This window comes from Trichomycterus rosablanca, unplaced genomic scaffold (assembly GCF_030014385.1).
Source record: "Trichomycterus rosablanca isolate fTriRos1 unplaced genomic scaffold, fTriRos1.hap1 scaffold_295, whole genome shotgun sequence".
Lineage (NCBI taxonomy): Eukaryota > Metazoa > Chordata > Actinopteri > Siluriformes > Trichomycteridae > Trichomycterus > Trichomycterus rosablanca.
The window spans coordinates 1-12,846 of NW_026947123.1; positions in this window are offsets into that span (position 1 = coordinate 1).

The window sequence follows — 12,846 nt, forward strand, 5'->3', positions numbered from 1 at the left end:
GGTCTGTCATGGTATGGGGCTGTGTCAGTGCCCTTAACAAAGGTCATTTACACTTCTGTTGTGGCAGCATTAATGCAGAAAAGTACATTGAGATCTTAGAGCAACATGTGCTGCCTTCAAGAGGTCATCTTTTCCAGGGACGTCCATGCATTTTTCAACAAGACAATGCAAAACCACATGCTGCACACATTACAAACGCATGGCTGTGGAAGAAGAGGGTACAGGTACTGGACTGGCCTGCCTGCAGTCCTGACCTGTCCCCAATGGGGAATGTGTGGAGAATTTTGAAACGAAATAAACGAGAAACGTCTTTTAAGTGTGGTGAAAATGAATGGCAACATTACAAAGTGGTAAATGCTTTACTGTCCTAACTTTTTTTTTAAATGTGTTGCAGGTCTTAATGAAATGAAGTTTATTACTTGCATTTTCCAATCTGTCCCAACTTTTTCTGATTTGGGGTTGTAGTTCACCTACTGGCCTGTTTGTGTCATCATTCAGCGCAATAAATATTATTTAAATTATATGATTTAGAATTACATGAAGAGTATGGCAACTGTTTTACAAAGACATGTTTGGTTTAATGAACTTCAGGAGCTGCACAACATACACAAAGCGCTGACATTAACTCCCATATGAATGCCAGTCTTTTACTGGACAGGCCCAAATTACCACAGACACATACATGACAGTAAATGTAGAGGTGTCCATATAGTAGAGATGGCAGACTCCTGCTATGTGTAGGCATGTGCGTATTTGCTCTGTATTGTCTTTGTATTGCATCAAAGTCCAGGTGGCTCCATATTCCATGTTGCTCTTTGTATACATGAATGGGATGACAATAAAAATGGACTTGACTTTGAAAGCCAAAAAGCCCTGTAGCACTCCAAATCACCCTCTCCTGCCAGCTCTACTCTACCTGTCCTCTTCAACTAGCTCTAGAAAAGTCTCTATTCACCCGCCATGGGTCATAAAAGCACTTCATATTTGGGCAGTACCACTCTAGTCACCCACTACTGACACCATGAGTGCCATATTTCATCATTACATGCGTGACTCTTGGACTGGAGCTGACTAAGTGGCTGTAGTAGTAGCTGTAGTAATGTTACATGGTGGATGCTCGGCCTGCAGGTTAAAGGAAAAGAAACCAGCTGGGCGTTGGAGTGCTGCTGGAAGGGTTCAGATAACTTGAAAGGCTGTGCTCTGACAGCATTGTGAGGTGTGTGTGTGCGCCAGAGTGTATCTTGGTGGTAATGAGGGGCACATATGGGGTTGGGAGATGGCCCTCGTTAACCAGTCAGAAAGGGGAAACATCCTGTCACGGGCACCAGGCACTGGGAGAGTACCAGACGGGGTGCACATACACATGGCAAGATGTTTCCAAATCTCACAAGGATTAAAATTGTCATTAATCAATAAATATATGCACAAGCACAATGCTAGAGTCAGATTGGAGCTGTTTTACTGATGCAGTGGTACCTGTTTGGGATAATGCTGCCCAGCTGGCATGGTGCCCCTGGCCGTGGCATTAGGAGCACAGGACAGGAAAGTGGGTAACTTTTTCCTTTTATTTTCCTCTCTGTCACCCAGAGCCCTTACCAGCTGTCACCTCAAAGCCTGTCAGTCAAACCTACTGGGCTTTTCACACACTGGGGAATGGGACAGAGGGGCACCCGCTGTCCTTCTTTTACTCTTTTGTTTGGCGGCCAGTAAGATGGGGTCTTCGCTGCCAGGTGAAACATCCTTGGGGACTGAGTAGCACTGACACTATTGCTGTCACTGTCTTTTTCCCTTTCATAGCCTTCTGGAGAGGACCTGCCTGCTGATTTCACATAGTTGAACTTGTTAAAATACAATGTTAATTATTATTATTATTCAGTAATAATGGAGCTTTTACAATAAAACTTTATTGTACTCAAACAGGTATATAAATTGGCTATAGCTTTTATTCTTACTGTCTTACTGTGAATTGGGAAAAGAGAATCACTATTAATTAATTACTATTTTACTTTTGTACATTACCTTTGCACCACTTCTTTTCCCTGGTTACAATTATGTGGACAAAACAGCATTAATATTGGGTCTATCTCATCTTTGCAGCTATACCAGCCTACACTTTTCTATTAACACCTTTTACAAGATTATAGATTGTGTTTGTGTGTATGTCTATTTACTTAGAAGATGTCTGACAGGAAAGCATGGCTTAAAATTTTCCAATTTACCCTAAAGGGGTTTCTTTAGATTAGGAGAAGGGAACCTAGAATTAAAACCTGCACCATGGAGCTGTATGTCACAAGAGCTACCACTTTCATCACAATATAGCCCACTTAGGTGTCACAGCGGTAATACACGCTAGCACACCAGAGCTGGGATTTTGAACACATCATTTCGAATCTCAGATCTGCCATCCGGCTGGGCTGGGAAGCTACAAGAACAACGATTGGCTAATTAGTATTTTTGTAACAGTGTAACTTATTTCTATCTATATCTATATACTGTATATATACTATATACTGTATATATATATATATATATATATACAGTGGTACCTTGAAATTCTACCTAAGTTGGTTCTGGGAGTGGCGTTGACTTTAAAAGACGTTGAGTTTCAAGGTGTTTTTTCACATAAGGATGTATGGGAAACCTGTAAATGAGTTCCATGGTCCCGTAGAACTGCATATATTTTAGACTAATGTAAAATAATGGGGTTGTTTTTGACACTTCTACAATGAAAATAACACAAATATAATATAAAAACATTGAAATACAATTAAAAAACAGTTTAAAATAATCAAAAATAAAATAAAACCTGCACTTTACCTTTACTTCTTTATTGTTTCCTTATGCTTTTTAAATAGTGGAGAGAACAAATAAGCAGTAATAATTAAAAGAGGTTTAGTGTTTCTATGTTGTTCTTTTAATACATTAAGTTGTTGTTCATACAGGGTGGGAAAACCAGACTAGGGCTCCTCATAACTGATGCAGCTACTGGTGCTGGCTGATTGATGGCGCCTGCACAAAGTCGAGGAATAATGCGTTGATCAGGGTGTGGCTCTCCGTACACAAGACTGATATACAAGACGTATATTAACTCACCTCGTGCATGTGAAAAGATGCAGTCAGTACTCCACACGTGTCAGAGTGCAGTTGCGGCGCTCCTCAGTCAGCAGTGGAGGGTAGTATCAGTAGAGGGGAAGCGTAATGCAATCAGGGTAATTGGATATGACTAGATTAGGGAGAAAATTGGGGGGGAATTGCAAAAAAACAACCTATTAATTATTAATGATTTAAAAATGATTAATAATTTATATATTTTTCATTTTCATTGTTTTTTTTTATTTATGAGGCATGTATTATTCTTTGTTCAAACTATTACAAACACCACTTCTAAAAAGGTGATTTGTTAACTCTCCCTTGATCCACTGATAATGTAGCTTTTTTTTTTTACAGTAAACCTGGCAAAGACCAAGAAAGATTCATTTTTGGGTTTAAAAGGATGCCACTGATACAGACTACTGCCCACATGAAATTAAGAATAAAGACACCTTTAAACAAAAGACAAATTAAAGTAAAAGAACACACAAGCAGAAAGTTCACCGCAGGGTGCCCATTTAAGTTGGATCTTGTCAAGGTACCAGTACGCCTGCATGCAAGCATGTGCGTGTATGTGTGAGGGCTGATTAGCGGTGTTACACGAATGTGACGTGCTTTGCCCATGGGCCGGCAGGAGGCACAGGCCCATGGCCAACTCACTGCCACATGCTAATGAGGCCTGCATGGCCAGCCAGGCTGAAACCCAAAGAAACGCGAGCGTATGGCCGAGCAGCGGGAGCACCCCTCCCCTGCAAATGTCACCCTCACACTGACACACGACCCCCCCACACATACACACACATGCGCACAAACACACACAAATGGCATTTACATGCAATAACAGCTGAAAAAGTCCAGTCTAGGATCCGTCTTCAATCTTAAACTTAGTATTTTTACTCATATTGTCTTGTGATAACCATTCCTTCTTCCACAAGTGCTGCCATCTAATAGAGTAGACCATTTACACCGATCAGCCATAACATTAAAACCACCTCATTTCTACACACACTGTCCATTTTATCAGCTCCACTTAACATATAGAAGCACTTTGCAGTTCTACAATTACTGACTGTAGTCCATCTGTTTCTCTGCATGCTTTGTTAGCCCCCTTTCACCCTATTCTTCAAATGGTCAGGACCCCCACAGAGCAGGTATTATTTAGGTGGTGGATGATTTTCAACACTGCAGTGACAATGACATGGTGGTGGTGTGTTAGTGTGTGTTGTGCTGGTATGAGTGGATCAGACACAGCAGCGCTGCTGGAGTTTTTAAATACCGTGTCCACTCACTGTCCACTCTATTAGACACTCCTACCTAGTTGGTCCACCTTGTAGATGTAAAGCCAGAGACGATCGCTCATCTATTGCTGCTGTTTGAGTTGGTCATCTTTGAGATCTTCATCAGGGGTCACAGGACGCTGCCCATGGGGCGCTGTTGGCTGGATATTTTTGGTTGGCGGACTATTTTCAGTCCAGCTGTGACAGTGATGTGTTTAAAAACTTCATCAACACTGCTGTGTCTAATTAACTCATACCATCACAACACACACTAACACACCACCACCATGTCAGTGTCACTGCAGTGCTGAGAATGATCCACCACTCAAATAATACCTGCTCTGTAGTGGTCCTGGGAGAGTCCTGACCATTGAAGAACCGGGTGAAAGCTGGCTAAAAAGCATGCAGAGAAACAGATGGACTACACTCAGTAATTGTAGAACTACAAAGTGATTCTATATGGGAAGTGGAGCTGATAAAATGGACAGTGAGTGTAGAAGCAAGGTGATGGTTTTAATGTTATCGTATGCATGCATCAGGAAATGAATTCATTTAATCATTCATTATATCATTCATGTATTTACTTATTTTCAGCAAGCTGCTTCATGCTGGTCAGGGTCACAATGGGTTTCTGTATCTATTTAGGAAAGACTTGGTGCATACCAAAAACACATCCTGGGCAAGATGCCAATCCATCACAGGGTATTCACGCTTTGATCTACATTTGAATGCACATTTTTGTTATTTTTTATACTTCCAGTTCATTTATAATCCCTGACAGATATATGTTCAAAAACCAAAAACGTTTCCAGAGAATTCAACACTGCAACAACCTTTAAACATGAGGTCAATCTAACTCATATCTGGTGTCCTAAAAACTATGGACATGTTTGCATGGCCTTAACATAACATAATTTTGCCGAGAGGAATTATTTATAAATCACTATGTTCCATTATATTCTACCATTTTTATACCACTATTTTTCCATATGCTGGTTAAAAGCAAATTCTTCTTCTTCTTCTTCTTCTTATTATTATTATTGAATCAAAGATGTCTTAAAGCTGTTATTAACCATTATTGGCATTTGAAAAATGTTAACAATGATAATGTGTCTAATTTGTATTTTGTAACATCGTGTGTATGTGTGCATGATTGAGTACTTATTTCCATGTATAAATAATAGATACACCGATCAACCATAACATTAAAACCACCTCGTTTCTACATTCACTGTCCATTTTATCATCTCCACTTACCATATACAGTAGGAGCACCACCATTATGTAGATGGTGGATTATTCTCAGCACTGCAGTGATACTGACATGGTGGTGGTGTGTTAGTGTGTGTTGTGCTGGTATGAGTGCATAAGAAACAGCAGCGCTGATGAAGTTTTTAAATACCTCACTGCTGGACTGAGAAAAGTCCACCAACCAAAAATATATCCAGCCAACAGCGCCCCGTGGGCAGCGTCCTGTGACCACGGATGAAGGTCTAGAAGATGACCAACTCAAACAGCAGCAATAGATGAGCGATCATCTCTGACTTTACATCTACAAGGTGAAGCAACTAGGTAGGAGTGTCTAATAGAGTGGACACGGTTTTTAAAAACTCCAACAGTCAGTGTAGAAGCAAGGAGGTGGTTTTAATGTTATGGCTGATCAGTGTTATATATATATATATATATATATATATATATATATATATATATATATATATATATATATATATATATATATAAAGGGGTTGGACAAAATAACTGAAACACCTGTCATTTTAGTGTGGTAGGTTTCATGGCTAAATTGGACCAGTCTGGTGGCCAATCTTCATTAATTGCACATCGCACCAGTAAGAGCAGAGTGTGAAGGTTCAATTAGCAGGGTAAGAGCACAGTTTTGCTTAAAATATTGCAATGCACACAACATTATGGGTGACATACCAGAGTTCAAAAGAGGACAAATTGTTGGTGCACGTCTTGCTGGCGCATCTGTGACCAAGACAGCAAGTCTTTGTGATGTATCAAGAGCCACGGTATCCAGGGTAATGTCAGCATACCACCCAGAAGGACAAACCACATCCAACAGGATTAACTGTGGACGCAAGAGGAAGCTGTCTAAAAGGGATGTTCGGGTGCTAACCCGGATTGTATCCAAAAAACATAAAACCACGGCTGCCCAAATCACGGCAGAATTAAATGTGCACCTCAACTCTCCTGTTTCCACCAGAACTGTCCGTCGGGAGCTCCACAGGGTCAATATACACGGCCGGGCTGCTATAGCCAAACCTTTGGTCACTCATGCCAATGCCAAACGTCGGTTTCAATGGTGCAAGGAGCGCAAATCTTGGGCTGTGGACAATGTGAAACATGTATTGTTCTCTGATGAGTCCACCTTTACTGTTTTCCCCACATCCGGGAGAGTTACGGTGTGGAGAAGCCCCAAAGAAGCGTACCACCCAGACTGTTGCATGCCCAGAGTGAAGCATGGGGGTGGATCAGTGATGGTTTGGGCTGCCATATCATGGCATTCCCTTGGCCCAATACTTGTGCTAGATGGGCGCGTCACTGCCAAGGACTACCGAACCATTCTGGAGGACCATGTGCATCCAATGGTTCAAACATTGTATCCTGAAGGCGGTGCCGTGTATCAGGATGACAATGCACCAATACACACAGCAAGACTGGTAAAAGATTGGTTTGATGAACATGAAAGTGAAGTTGAACATCTCCCATGGCCTGCACAGTCACCAGATCTAAATATTATTGAGCCACTTTGGGGTGTTTTGGAGAAGCAAGTCAGGAAACGTTTTCCTCCACCAGCATCATGTAGTGACCTGGCCACTATCCTGCAAGAAGAATGGCTTAAAATCCCTCTGACCACTGTGCAGGACTTGTATATGTCATTTCCAAGACGAATTGACGCTGTATTGGCCGCAAAAGGAGGCCCTACACCATACTAATAAATTATTGTGGTCTAAAACCAGGTGTTTCAGTTTCATTGTCCAACCCCTGTATATATACAGTGATACCTTGAAACTCAATGTTCTGGAAGTGGCATTGACTTTAAAAGGCGTTGAGTTTTAAGGTATTTTTTCCCATTAGGATGTATGGGAAACCTGTTAATGCATTCCGTGGTGCTGTGGAACTGCATATATTTTAGACTAATGTAAAATAATGAGGTTGTTTTTGACACTTAAACACTGAAAATAACACAAATATAATATAAAAACACTTAAATACAATTAACAAACAGTTAAAATTCAATAAAAAATAAAATAAAACCTGCACTTTAGCTTTACTTCTTTATTGTTTCCTTATGCTTCCTAATTAGTGGAGAGACCAAATAAGCAGTAATAATTAAGTTACATTATTTATTTTTTTAGCAATAAGCGTTTTAGACACTCGGAAAAGCTGCTTCTCACAATTTCTGAGAACCCAGAGCTATAACACAAGTTTAAAAGTGAAACAGGAGAAAAATCCAGCTAAACACAGATACAAGTGAACGCTTTCAGTGTAAATTTGACGGTTATTCCACACAAATACAGATTCCTCTCATGTTCGCATGACGTTTTACAGCACCGCTTAAGCTGAGCACTGAACGAAGCAGCAGTCCCACACATTTTGAGTTTAAGAGAAGCGTTGAGTTTAAGGGTACAAATTTTAAAGAATTTGAGTTTAGGGGACATTGAGTTACAAGGTACCACTGTATACACTGATCAGGCATAACAGCATGACCATCTTCCTAATATTGTGTTGGACTTTCTTTTGCTGCCAAAACAGCCCTGACCCGTCGAAGCATGGACTCCTCTAGACCCCTAAAGCTGTCCTGTGGTATCTGGCACCAAGATGTGAGCAGCAGGTTCTTTAACTCCTGTAAGTTGTGAGGTGGGGCCGCCATGGATCGGACTTCCCACAGATGCTTGATTGAATTGAGATCTGGGAAATTTGGAGTCCAAGTCAGCACCTCAAACTCATTGTTGTGCTCCTCAAACCATTCCTGAACCATTTTTGCTTTGTGGCAGGGCGCATTATCCTGCTGAAAGAGGCCACACCCATCAGGTAATACCGTTTCCATGAAAGGGTGTACATGGTCTGCAACAATGCTTAGGTAGGTATGTGTCAGAGTAACATCCACATGGATGGCAGGACCCAAGATTTCCCAACAGAATATTGCCCAAAGCATCACACTGCCTCTGTCACCTGTCAGTGGTCATAATGTTATGCCTGGTCTGTGAATATGAATATGTACAGTGGGGCCAAAAAGTATTTAGTCAGCCACTGATTGTGCAGGTTCTCCTACTTAGAAAGATGAGAGAGGTCTGTAATTTTCATCATAGGTACACTTCAACTATGAGAGACAAAATGAGGAAAAAAAAATCCAGGAAATCACATTGTAGGATTTTTAAAGAATTTATTTGTAAATTATGGTGGAAAATAAGCATTTGGTCACTCACAAACAAGCAAGATTTCTGGCTCTCACAGACCTGTAACTTCTTCTTTAAGAAGCTCTTCTGTCCTCCACTCGTTACCTGTATTAATGGCACCTGTTTGACCTCGTTATCTGTATAAAAGACACCTGTCCACAGCCTCAAACAGTCAGACTCCAAACTCAACCATGGCCAAGACCAAAGAGCTGTCGAAGGACACCAGGAAGAAAACTGTAGACCTGCACCAGGCTGGGAAGAGTGTATCTATACTAGGCAAGCAGGTTGGTGTGAATAAATCAACTGTGGGAGCAATTGTAAGAAAATGGAAGACATACAAGACCATTGATAATCTCCCTTGGGGTCAAGATCTCATCCCGTGGGGTCAAAATGATCATGAGAACAGTGAGCAAAAATCCCAGAACTACACGGAGGGACCTGATGAATGACCTGGGACCAAAGTAACAAAGGCTACCATCAGTAAACACACTACGCCGAGAGGGACTCAAATCCTGCAGTGCCAGGCGTGTCCCCCTGCTTAAGCCAGTACATGTCCAGGCCCGTCTGATGTTTGCCAGAGAGCATATGGATGATCCAGAAGAGGATTGGGAGAATATCATGTGGTCAGATAAAACCAAAATGAAACTTTTTGGTAAAAACTTAACTCGTCGTGTTTGGAGGAAGAAGAAGAACCCAAGAACACCATACCTACTGTGAAGCATGGGGGTGGAAACATCATGCTTTGGGGCTGTTTTTCTGCAAAGGGGACAGGACGACTGATCCGTGTTAAGGGAAGAATGAACGGGGCCATGTATCGTGAGATTTTAAGCCAAAATCTCCTTCCATCAGTGAGAGCATTGAAGATGGAACGTGGCTGGGTCTTCCAGCATGACAATGATCCCAAACACACCGCTCGGGCAACAAAGGAGTGGCTCCGTAAAAAGCATTTTAAGGTCCTGGAGTGGCCTAGCCAGTCTCCAGACCTCAACCCCATAGAAAATTTGTGGAGTCCGTGTTGCCCAGCGACAGCCCCAAAACATCACTGCTCTAGAGGAGATCTGCATGGAGGAATGGGCCAAAATACCAGCTACAGTGTGTGCAAACCTGGTGAGGACTTACAGGAAACGTTTGACTTCTGTCATTGCCAACAAAGTTTATGTTACAAAGTATTGAGTTGAACTTTTGTTATTGACCAAATACTTATTTTCCACCATAATTTACAAATAAATTCTTAAAAAATCCTACAATTTCCTGTATTTTTTTTTCTCATTTTGTCTCTCATAGTTGATGTGTACCTATGATGAAAATTACAGACCTCTCTCATCTTTCTAAGTAGGAGAACTTGCACAATCAGTGGCTGACTAAATACTTTTTGGCCCCACTGTATGTGTGTGTGTACAAAATGTTTGCTGGTGCAACGTGCAAAATTCAATTACAGTTGCTCCGATGTTTAAACAGCAAAGTTTATTACCAGTACAAACAAACTAAATGACAGACCTGCCACTCTCTCAGTCTGGCAACCGTTCTCAAACATTAATATTTACTCTCAAATTTCACATGCTATTGTTTTCTGATCAGACCAGTGAGATAATATGCTTATAATGCACTCCAGCTTTTCTAATGATCTTCTTGTTGGGTTTCTATTAACAAGTTCTCAAGTGCCAGAAAACAATTTTGCAAATGGCAACATGTTATGATCCATTTGTTTGTTTATGGTCTAATTAAAGTCAATAAAAGTAATAATTTATATGTTCTGTCATCGAGTGTGTGCTAGTTTGAATTTAAAATAACATTGTGCAAATTTGTGCTGATTATAAAGTAGAAACATAGGAAATTATTTTCCTTTTATTTGTAATCATTTAATATTTATTTAAATGCTAATTATGAGCTGGACTTATACGTATCTGCATATTACATATTACCTTCTATTTAATACATTCCATGTACATTCTATTGGTAAAAATATTTGTAATATTTAAAAAGATTTTTATTAAATAACGTTTAATTACAGTCAATTTTATTAAAAATTAATAACATTTTAAATTAATTGTATTATTAATTCTTATTTGTATGTAATACCAACCCTGTGGCTTTTACCTTAATTTTCACTATATGGCCAAACTTATGTGGACCTTCAACCATAAGCTGGTTGAACATCCCATTTCAAAAACAAATGTTATTAAAATACAGTGACCACTATATATACACCGATAACATTAAAACCACCTTGTTTCTACACACACTGTTCATTTTATCAGCTCCACTTACCATATAGAAGCACTTTGTAGTTCTAGAATTACTGACTGTAGTCCATCTGTTTCTCTGCATGCTTTGTTAGCCCCCTTTCATGCTGTTCTTCAACAGATCAGGTATTATTTGGGTGGTGGGTCATTCTCAGCACTGCAGTGACACTGACATGGTGCTGGTGTGTTAGTGTGTGTTGTGCTGGTATGAGTGGATAAGACACAGCAGCGATGCTGGAGTTTTTAAACACCTCACTGTTACTGCTAGACTGAGAATAGTCCACCAACCAAAAATATATCCAGCCAACAGCGTGCCGTGGGCAGCATCCTGTGACCACTGAAGAAGGTCTAGAAGATGACCAACTCAAACAGCAGCAATAGATGAGTGATCGTCTCTGACTTTACAACTACAAGGTGAACCAATTAGGTAGAAGTCTCTAATAGAGTGGACAGTAGCGCTGCTGTTTCTGATCCACTCATACCAGCACAACACACAGTAACACACCACCACCATGTCAGTGTCACTGCAGTGCTGAGAATGATCCACCACCCAAATAATACCTGCTCTGTGGTGGTTCTTTGGGGATCCTGACCATTGAAGAACAGGGTGAAAGCAGGCTAAAAAAAGTATGTAAAGAAATAGATAAACTACAGTCAGTAATTGTACTACAACTACAAAGTGCTCCTATATGGTAAGTGGAGCTGATAAAATGGACAGTGAAGGTAGAAACAAGGAGGTGGTTTTAATGTTACGGCTGATCAGTGTATCTTTCCAGCTATAAAAGAGCCACTTTTCTGAGAAGGTTTCTTAAAAGACTTTGAAGTATGTCTGTGGAATGTGGGCCTTTCAGTTTAAAAAATAAATAAATAAATAAATAAATATATGGCTGGGCACTGATGTTAATCAAAAAAAGCCTCAGTTGATGTTCCAGTTCATTCCAAAACTGTTCAGTGGGGCTGAGGCCAGGGCTCTGTTCAGGCCACTGGAGTTTCTTTAAATCAAGTTTTTCTTCAGGTCTTTATAGACTTTGCTTTGTGCACAGGGGCACAGTCATTCTGGGACAGGACAGAGCCTTATTTAAACTATTGCTACAAAAATGAATGCCTATAATTTACTTTAAATAATCGAATTATTACACCTGTTAACAATTATTGTGGTTACATGACTTACATGAATTAAAAACTTTTGTCCATACATTTTATATTATACATTACACACTGATCAGGCATAACATTATGACCACCTTCCTAATATTGTGTTGGTCCCCCTTTTGCTCTTACCCTTTGAGGCATGGACTCCACTAGACCCCTGAAGGTGTGTTGTGGTATCTGGAACCAAGATGTTAGCACCAGATCCTTTAACTCCTGTAAGTTGCGAGGTGGAGCCTCCATGGATCGGACTTGTTTGTCCAGCACATTTACATTTTACATTTTCAGCATTTAGCAGACGCTCTTATCCAGAGCGACTTACAGAAGTGCTTCCATAGTGAACATTTCATTCCTTAAGTTTAGATAGACAACAGTCGAAGAACACAACTCTGCTAAAACCTGTTAGAACCAAAGTGCCTTTTTTTTTTTTTTTTTTTTTTTTTTTTAAATGGAAAAGATTGGAATAAAGTGTTAGTAAATAAGTACAAATCAGCCTAAGTGTTTAGTGAAAAGGTGTGTTTTTAATCGTTTTTTAAAGACAGCAAGAGACTCAGCTGTTCGGACAGACAGAGGAAGTTCGTTCCACCATTTGGGCGCTAGAACAGAGAACAGCCTTGATGCTTGTCTTCCTTTAGTCCTGGATGGAGGCTCAAGTCGAGCTAGACT